A 10737-nucleotide genomic window follows, 5' to 3' on the forward strand; every position below is an offset into this window, starting at 1 on the left:
TAATTTTTACTGTCATGTAGCAAAACTCTCAGAAGACACATATTCTAGGCAAAGTCAAAAAAAAAAAAAAAAATAAGCAAAGGCCAGGCGCGGTGGCTCACGCCTGTAATCCCAGCTCTCAGGGAGGCAGAGGCGGGAGGATAGCTTGAGCCCAGGAGTTCGGGACCTGCCTGGGTAATATAGCAAGACCCCGTTCTCCACAAAAAGGAAAAAAAAAAAAAAAAAAGGCAAAGTCTTAGTGCAATTTGGCCATAGCACCACGCTAGGCATAAATTGCTCATTTTCACAAACCATGACTCACCATCATGTCAGGAACATTTTCCTCTTGTAAAGCTCTTAGAGCCAAATTGTTAAAGAATCAAGAGGAACCACTTCAGGATATGAGTGATTTTCAACTGGCAAACACTTTGGGGAAGAGAATTATTGTGTAGGAAACAAGTGACATTCAGTTACAAGATACTGACCACAAAGATGTGGAGACTATTCAACATAATGAAGGCTAATGTAAGCAGAATTAACAAGGCTAGGTGCACCTTTTCCCCACAAAAATACGCTAGGGGGACTGGAACAAAGGGAAGATGCTTAGTATAATATAAATCCTCAAGCAGTGGCTCCTGTCTCTGCCTCTTCCCACGCAGCAAAGAGGCCGTGAAGCCATGGAGTCACAAAGCTGAAGAAGACACAACTGTCCCTCTGCAAAGGGCTGTTGTACAGACCACTGACACTCTTTAGATCACACCCTTGTCAGAAAAAGTGTTTCAGCAAGCACTCCCAATGCATGTTCACTGGTTCACCTAAAATTATAATCACAAAGCATACTAGCTAGTAGATTAAGAAACATTTACAAAATAGAAATTTAAAAGGATGAAAAGATGAAATAAATAATTTTTAAAATAATTTGTATTTTTCACTTACCAGTCCAAAAAAAAAAAAAAAAAAGGCCGGGCACGGTGGCTCAAGCCTGTAATCCCAGCACTTTGGGAGGCCGAGGCGGGCGGATCACAAGGTCAGGAGATCGAGACCACAGTGAAACCCCGTCTCTACTAAAAATACAAAAAAAATTAGCCGGGCGCGGTGGCGGGCGCCTGTAGTCCCAGCTACTCAGGAGGCTGAGGCAGGAGAATGGCGGGAACCCGGGAGGCGGAGCTTGCAGTGAGCCGAGATCGCGCCACTGCACTCCAGCCTGGGCAACAGCGTGAGACTCCGTCTCAAAAAAAAAAAAAAAAAAAAAAAAAAACCTGTTTATTCGCAGATACACCAGCCTATATTGTTGATAATATTTTCTTTTTCTTTTTCTTTTCCTTTTTTTGAGATAGAGTCTCACTCTATTGCCCGGGCTGGAGTGCAGTGGCACTATCTCAGCTCACTGCAACCTCTGTTTCCCGGGTTCAAGCAATTCTCCTGCCTCAGCCTCCCGAGTAGCTGGGATCACAGGCGTGCGCCACCATGCCTGGCTAATTTTTGTATTTTTAGTAGAGACGGGTTTTCACCATGTTGGCCAGGCTGGTCTTGAACTCCAGACCTCAGGTGGTCCGTCCACCTTGGCCTCCCAAAGTGCTGGGATGACAGGCTGACAGGTGTGAGCCACTGTACCCCTGCACCCATCCAACAATATTTTTCAACGTCATTTTTTGAAATTAAATATGCTTCATTATTTTGAAAGTTTTGATTCACTACTTCATGATGAAATAAGGTGAAGGTTGTTTCTAAATGCAGTTTACGTTGATGCTTGCATTTAATAACTATCAATGGTGAAAACAAATGACCTTACAAAGATCCTCAGATCCAAAATGAAGAAAAGCATCATCAGCCAGGCTTGTTAAACCCTGATCCAGAGTTTTCAATTCCACCTACCAGCTATGCAGAAGGTGGTATGTTTATACTGAAGTTTAACTTCAGTATAAAGTTATGCAGAAGTTTATACTGGAATTAACTTGCTAGATTGCCATCTCCCCAAATCGTTCTTGCAAACCAATTAAGCATTATATTTATATTTTTAACAAAAAGATCCAAAGCCTAGTCTTAGTTTGGAAGAATTTTAAACAGGATGGAAAATTCTAACTCTTAAAATGCTTGAGTAGGAGAATTTTTATAGGTGACACAGAAATAGAAAAAACACACGCATCAGATGGAAACATTTCCAAACATCTACTAGGAAGAGATAGATTGTTTATCTAAAAATAACTATTAAGGTAGCATATTCCTTAGTATGAAATATATTTCACCTGCCATTATAGAAATGGTAAACAATGGCCGGGCGCTGTGACTAACGCCTGTAATCCCAGCACTTTGGGAGGCCGAGGCAGGTGGATCACGAGGTCAGGAGGTCGAGACCATCCTGGCTAACATGGTGAAACCCCATCTCTACTAAAAATACAAAAAAATCAGCCGGGCGTGGTGGCGGGCGCCTGTAGTCCCAGCTACTCAGGAGGCTGAGACAGGAGAATGGCGTGAACCCAGGAGGCAGAGCTTGCAGTGAGCAGAGATTGCGCCACTGCACTCCAGCCTGGGCAACAGAGCAAGACTCCATCTCAAAATACATACATACATACATACATACATATATAAATGGTCAACAATTTGAAACAGGTATCTGTGGGAAAAAAAATGTGTAGCACATTTTTTCAGTTTAATAAGTCTTTTAATTACTCTGTCATGAGATAAACAGTGGACCATCCAAATAGTGCAAAACATCTTCATAGTCACTCTCTGTGATGGTTTGTAGAAAGGTCCACAGGTTTTCGGACAGGCTTCTCATTCACAGAATTTGCATCTCCTCCCCTTAAACCCAAGCAGGATTTTGCGATTGCTGTTCTACATGGATCAGAGTGACCTTCGAGCTAACTTAGAAAACGCCCCAGGGCTTTGCAGGTTTATCTCCGGCCACTTACTCTGGGTGCTTGCAGCCACCATGTAAGAAGTCCTGCTACATTGAGGCTGCCATACAGAGCAGCACAGAGAGAGAGAGAGACATGCCGGAGGAGTGCCCGCTGCTCTGCCCCAGCTGCTGCATCTTCACCTGGCCTTCAGATGACTGCAGCCTCAGGAGAGACCTCCAGCCTGCGCTGCCTGCACACTCCTGCCTCGCCGCAGTGGTGAGACAACCAGTAACTGTGGTCTTATCTACTCAGTTTTGGGGAAGCTTGTTATATAACACTAGATACTACACATATATTATTTCATTCTCACAATAACCCCGTGGGTTAGTGTCAGCCCTTTTTAAAAATGAAGAAATTGAAGAATGGAGAGGTTTGACTGTTAGAACATCTAGGATTTAGGCTGGGCACAGTGACTCATGCCTATAATCCCAGCATTTTGGGAGGCTGAGAGAGATGGATCACATGAAGTCAGTAGTTCGAGACCAACCTGGCCAACATGGCAAAAACCCTTCTCTACTAAAAATACAAAATTCAGCCAGGTGTGGTGGCACACTCCCGTAATCCCAGCTACTTGGGAGGCTGAGACAGGAATTGCTTGAACCCGGGAGGCAGAGGTTGCTGTGAGCTAAGATCATGTCACTGCACTCAAGCCTGGGTGACAGAGCAAGACTGTCTCTAAAAAACTAAAAAATAAAATAATTTGTTTATAAAAGAACATCTGGGTCAGGCTCGGTGGCTCATGCCTGTAATCCTTGCACTTTGGGAGGCTGAGGAGGGCTGATCACCTAAGGTCGGCAGTTCGGGACAAGCCTGGCCAACATGATGAAACTCCATCTCTACTAAAAATACAAAAAATTAGCTGGACGTGGTGGCACACGCCTGTAATCTGACCACAATACCTGTGGTCCCAGCTACTCAGGAGGCTGAGGCAGGAGAATCACTTGAACCCAGGAGGTGGAGGTTGCAGTGAGCCAAGATCGCGCCACTGCACTCCAGCCTGGGAAAAACTCTGTTTCAAAAAAAAAAAAAAAGAACATCTAGGGTTCAGTTTCTTTGTGGTCTCACTCCACAGTTAGAGTGTGGAGTCCTCTGCCTCTCAGCAAAAGAGGACAGAAGCAAGGGTCAAAGGCAGCGGAAGTGATAGATCCAGGTGGGAGACTAGATGTGGGAGCTGGGGGAAGGGAAGCCGCGATAGAACCTCTCCAGTTGTTTTGAGGAAACACAGGAAGAAAAACAAATTTAAGGAGGAAGATTGAGTTTATACATTTTATTTTATTTTTTTTTATTTTTTTTTTATTTTTTATTTTTTATTTTTTTGAGACGGAGTCTTGCTCTGTCGCTAGGGGCTGGAGTGCAGTGGCCGGATCTCAGCTCACTGCAAGCTCCGCCTCCCGGGTTGACGCCATTCTCCTGCCTCAGCTTCCCGAGTAGCTGGGACTATAGGCGCCTGCCACCTCGCTCAGCTAGTTTTTTGTATTTTTTAGTAGAGACGGGGTTTCACCGTGTTAGCCAGGATGGTCTCGATCTCCTGACCTCGTGATCCGCCCGTCTCGGCCTCCCAAAGTGCTGGGATTACAGGCTTGAGCCACCGCGCCTGGCTTATTTTTTATTTTTATTTTTTGAGATTGAGTCTCACTGTTGCCCAGGCTGGAGTACAGTGGTATGATCACGGCTCACTGCAGCCTCAATCTCCTGAGCTCAAGCGATCCTCCCACCTCAGCCTCCTGAGTAGCTGGGACCACAGGTACAGACCACCACAGTCAGCTAGGTTTTAAATTTTTGGTAGAGATGGTGTCTCTCTTTATTGCCTGGGATGGTCTCAAACTCCTGGGCTCAAGTGATCCTCCCACCTCAGCCTCCCAAAGTGCTGGGATTACAGGTGTGAGCCACTGTGCCCCACTGTTTATACATTTTAAATTACATGTTTGAGTGGTCCACAGATACTGCAAAAGAAAGATGGCCCACATGCAGCTGTCAATTCAGGAACTGAGAGGTAAAGTTGAGGCTCTAAACATGGGTTCAGGAATCAAGTGCCTCTGAAGGTGAGATCGTAAAGGAAAGGATGTTCAGCCAGAAGAGGATGGAGGACAAAGGCTCAGGGAGTGCCTCCTTGTTTAGCTGGTCATACACCTTATCTTACGTGATTAAGTTCCCAATGTTTTCAGAATTTAAAAATGTGTGCTCCATAGCGCCTTTGGATGTACAGTGGAAGAATACACTCTCAGAAGCAGGCAACATTTACTAATCTTACATTTGCATAAGGAGTTTACAAAAATATAACAAATCACCAAATTAGCAAGGATTTTTTAGTTCACACTTTAGAAGTACTTCAGAAATGCATGAAAATAGCAGTATGCTGTGTTTCCCAGTGAAGAGCTTCAGAGGCGTAAGCTAGTATCACTTTCTGCGGCAGATGCTGACTGGCTTACTCGACGCCTCTCCATCCTCTTCTAGTGTGCTTTCCTGCTGCAGAGCCTGGGGTGATAAAACCTGTCATTCCCAAGATGTATTTGCAACTTAAGTTCTAGGAAGTGAGCAGGGAGAGGGTCACAGGGAGAATGGCCTTTCTTGCCAGTGTAATGTTGGAAGATTTCAGTACTTCTGGGACAGCTTTTGGGACATTTTGTGGCCAGTCCTGAGTGCCATAGGTGCTGAGGAGAGAGAGTGGTGGCAGTGAACTTCCTGCTACAACATCGGGGCATTTCTCTTGGCTACTATTGTTCTTGTCTTTGTAGCAACCAAATTTTGGGCCCAGGTTCTCCTAAAGATAATATAAGCTACCCCAATTCTCTAAGTCCCTTTCTTCTTCTTCTTCTTTTTTTTCTTTTTTTTTTTTTGAGACAGAGTCTCACTCTGTTGCCTAGGCTGGAGTATAGTGGTGGGGTCTCAGCTCACTGCAATCTCCACCTCCCAGGTTCAAGTGATTCTTCTGTCTCAGCCTCCCGAGTAGCTAGGACTATAAGCACGTACCACCACTAATTAGCCCAACTAATTTTTGTATTTTTAGTAGAGATGGGGTCTCCCCATATTGGCCAGGCTGGTCTCGAACTCCTGACCTCGTGATCCGCCCGCCTCAGCCTCCCAAAGTGCTGGGATTACAGGTGTGAGCCACCGTGCCCGGCCAGTCCCTTTCTTAAATGAGCTAGAAGAGATCCCTAACGTATACCAGTTCCATAATAGACTTTACACGTATATTTATTTTCATACAGTAGTAAAACTGTATACCATCAATTTTATCACAGACTGACACATTTTAACAATTTGAAGCTAGATATACTTTTCTAGGATAACTTAGATGAGGTATTAGTTAAGTCCAAATAACATTGGCTCAAACCAGATGGAAGTCTTCTGCTTGACTCTCACTTACTCTTCCAAGCGTAACTGTCTGGGGCTGTGGTGGTAGCAGAACAGCATCTGGGACCCCAGTTCCTTCTCTTTGGTTGCTCTGCCACTCCTAGGGTGTTGCCGAGGAATGACATCTGCATGGCACACCCATTTTTCACCAAGTCCCTAAAAGGGTGTTTTCCCCTGGGGCAGGTTTAAAGGCTGGTAGAAAGGCACTAACTCAGGCTCTCCCAGCAAGTTTCTACCCTTGAAGGACTGATGCACTGGGGCAGTGAGTGGGCCCCAAATTGCTCCCTGACCACACGGGCAGTCCCTAAACAGAGATAGTGCAATCGTCATCCAAAAGTTTTAGTCCCAGTGTCCCCAAGTCTCTTCCACATTTCACCTCAACTGTTCTTCCAGTTAGAATTGCATTCGTCTACAGGTATCCAAATCCCCCAAACAGTGGGGATTATTTTTCTCACCAGAAGTCATGAGATAAGTAGCCTGAGCTGGTGTGGTAGCTGCAGGACACTGTTCTCCAGAGCATTTTGTAATGCCAAGGCATCCACGCCAGCGCTATAGCCTCCCTCCCACGTGCCAGCCATGGACAGAGGAGGAGGAAGCAACCAGAGGAAAGGGCAGGCCTTTTACAGGAAAGCAAAGTTTCCCTGGAAATCCCTAGTAAGTACCTGCTCATATCTCTTTGGCCAGAACTGTAACATGTGGCCATACCTAGCTGCAAAGGAGGCTGGGAACTGGTTTTCTCCTGTGGGATATGTGGCCAGGCCAAAAGAAACCAGGGTTCTGTTAGTAAGAAAAGAGGAAGATGTGTTACGAGCTGAATTATGCCCCTGCCCCCCCAAAAAAAGATATTGGAGTTCTAATCCCTAGTACCTCAGAATGTGACTTTGTTTGGAGATAGGGCCTTAAGTGAGGTCATCAGGATGGGCCCCAATCCAGTATGACTGGCGTCCCTATGAGAAAAGGAAATCTGGGCTGGGTGGTGTGGTTCACATCTATAATCCCAGCACTTTAGGAGGCTGAGGCTGGCGGATCACCTGAGGTCAGGAGTTTGAGACCAGCCTGGCCAACATGGTGAAAACCTGTCTCTACTAAAAATACAAAAATTAGCCAGGCGTGGTGGTGCACGCCTGTAGTCCCAGCTACTCGGGAGGCTGAGGCAGGAGAATCACTTGAACCCGGGAAGCAGAGGTTGAAGTTAGCCAAGATCACGCCACTGCACTACAGCCTGGGCAACAGAGTGAGACTCCATCACACACACACACACACACACACACACACACAAACAAAAGAAAAGAGGAAAAAATCTGGCCAGGCGTGGTGGCTCACCCCTGTAGTCACAGCACTTTGGGAGGCTGAGGCTGGAGGATCACTTGAGCCCAGGAGTTTGGGATGAGCCTGGGCAACATAGGGAGACTCCATCTCTACCAAATTTTTTTTTTTTTAAATTAGCTGGGCCTGGTGGCATGCACCTGTGGTCCCAGCTACTTGAGGGGCTGAGGTTGGCGGATCACTTGAGCCCAGGAGGTCGAGGCTGCAGTGAGCCAGGAGAGGAATGGAACAGATTCTCTCCACAGTCCTCACAAGAAATCAACACTGCTGATACTTCCAGCCTCCAGAACTGTGAGACAATACGTTTCTGTTTTTTATGCCACCCAATTTATGGTACTTTGTTCCTGTAGCCTAGGAAATTAATACAAGAGGGAAGACAAAAATTGGGTAGGCAACCTGCAGTCTCTGACACATCTATTTAAAAAAATAGGGTTTATAATCATTCTCAGCAAACTACTGCAAGGACAGAAAACCAAACATCACATGTTCTCACTCATAGGTGGGAATTGAACAATGAGAACGCTTGGACACAGGGTAGGGAACATCACACACTGGGGCCTGTCGTGGGGTGAGGGGACGGGGGAGGGATTGCCTTAGGAGATATACCTAATGTAAATGACGAGTTAATGGGTGCAGCACACCAACATGGCACATGTATACATGTGTAACAAACCTGCACGTTGTGCACGTATGCCCTAGAACTTAAAGAATAATAATAATAAATAGGGTTTATATTTAGAGCAGGTTTAGGGTCACAGAAAAATGGAACAGAAACCATCGAGTTCCCACAGAGCCCCTGCCCATCCACACACACACACAGCCTCCCTCACTATGTACATTTATTACATTTGATAAACCTACATTGAGACATCATAATTATCCAGTCCATAGGTAACATTCACTTGTGTGTGTGTGTGTGTGACAGAGAGACAGGGTCTCACTATGTCCCACAGGCTGGAGTGCAGTAGAACAATCTCAGCTCACTGCAACCTCTGCCTCCCAGGTTCAAGTGATTTTCCTGCCTCAGCCACCCAAGTAGCTGGGATTATAGGCGCCTGCCACCACGCCTGGCTAATTTTTGTATTTTTAGTAGAGACTAGGTTTCACCATGTTGGCCAAGCTGGTCTTGAACTCCCAACCTCAAGTGAGCTGCCCGCGTGGGTCTCCCAAAGTGCTAGGATTACAGGCGTGAGCCACCGCATCTGGCCAAGAATTCTTGTATTATCTCAGGCAAGGTTAGTCTTTATAGTTATGACACAAAACTATAATCATGGAAAAGACTACTAAGTTTCACTACATTAAAATTATTTTCATGCCAAAAACCATTAGGAGCAATGCCATTTGGCAAAAAACAAACTAGAAAAAAAATAATAAAACTCTTATCACTAACTTTCCCAAAATACTCAGTATCCCTACAAAAAGAAAACAAACAAACAAACAAAAAAAAACCCTGACAGAATATGAAGACAATTCAACAGAAAATGAAATATAAACATTAAATATAAAGATGCTCAACCCTATTCATAAGATAAATGCCAGTTAAAACCACAGTGAGATATCATTTTTCACCTATTAATGTTCCAAATGTCAAAACCTTTGATAATAGACTGTGTTGTGAGTGTGTGAGGAAACAGGCATGCTTTTTATTAGCAGTGCAACCTCGGAGGAGGGCGATTAGAAATCCAAATTGCAAATGCATTTACCTTTCATCTAGCAATGTCACTTCTGGGAATTTTCCCTTTGTATATACTTACACATTTGAGAAATGACTTACGTAAAAGGATATTCATTTTGGTAATGCTTGTAATAGCAAGATTTGAAACAACCTAAATGTTCATCAATAGAGGGCTGTCTAAATAACGGCCAACTAAAGGAACTCCATGATGCCTAAAAGAGAATGATGAAGCTTACATATTTTAACATTAATTCATCTCCAGGGTATATTGTTATGTGAAGAAACACACCAAATTCAGGGGCTGGGTGTGGTGGCTGGTGCCTGTAATCCCAGCGTGGGAATCAGGGCAGGAGGCCAAGGTGAAAGGATCACTTGAGCCCAGGAGTTCCAGAACAGCCTGGGTAAGATGGCAAAACCCTGTCTCTACAAAAAGTACAAAAAATTAGCTGGGTGTTGTGGCACGCACCCGTAGTCCCAGCTACTTGGTAGGCTGAGGTGGGAGGATTGCTTTAGCACGGGAGATGGAGGCTGCAGTGAGCCGAGATCACACCACTGCACTCCAGCGTAGGTGACAGATTGAGATTGTCTCAAAACAAAAATGAAAACAAACAAACAAAACTTTATGGTACTGGTTCCTTGTGATAAGAACTGGGGAGCTGGGAGAAAGAATGGGAAGGAGAATTCACCATTTACTCTTTTGTGAATGGTCCAAATATTGAACCATGTGAATGTATTTCCTATACAAAAATTTAACTTAAAAAAAGGAGTCCCATTACTGATCACATTTTATTGAAACATGGAACTCTCCATTTCCAGCAAGATTAATAATGAGTTGAGAAGTAATAAAATGGCTCCATATACTCTGTTAAGTCTATGGAATGAATAACCAAAACAAAAGTTGTTTTCATAATTTGAAGAATGTTCTGGGACTCAAAGAAAAATATACAGAATCTTCTATAATTAAATTACTCAGAACAAGAAAAATATCAAAAAGCTTAGGATATAAAACTTAAATAATTTCAAATGACAAGTTTCATCTGACTCAAAACACTTTGAAAAACATGTATGAAAATAGCATCACAGGAATCAAACTTCTGATAAAGGCGAATTAAAGCAATGTAATAATCTAAAGAATAAAACCAAAGGCTGACTTTTTAAAAAAACATTTGGCCACATACATGAGTGCAACTAGTAGCCCTAGAAAAGAATACTGACTGTTTCATGCAATGAAATTCCTGACCTTGGTCTTTAACTCCTGGGGATTTTAGTTCTAAAGTGCCTCAAATCCATATTTTTTTCTGCCAGTGTTCCAGTTAAAGCTCTTTCTTCTAGGCTATTTCAGTAAGCTGTCACCATGACTTCATCCCCTCATATCTTTCCCATTGCCGCTGGAATTTATGGCATAAATCTAATGGTCTCACTACCTTGCAAAACGCTTTCATAAGTTACCCATTGCCTAAATAGTGAAGTTCAAATGTTTTTGTGTGACTGTCTTCTTTTTTT

The sequence above is a fragment of the Macaca nemestrina genome, chromosome 3, assembly GCF_043159975.1.
Source record: "Macaca nemestrina isolate mMacNem1 chromosome 3, mMacNem.hap1, whole genome shotgun sequence".
Classification (NCBI taxonomy): domain Eukaryota; kingdom Metazoa; phylum Chordata; class Mammalia; order Primates; family Cercopithecidae; genus Macaca; species Macaca nemestrina.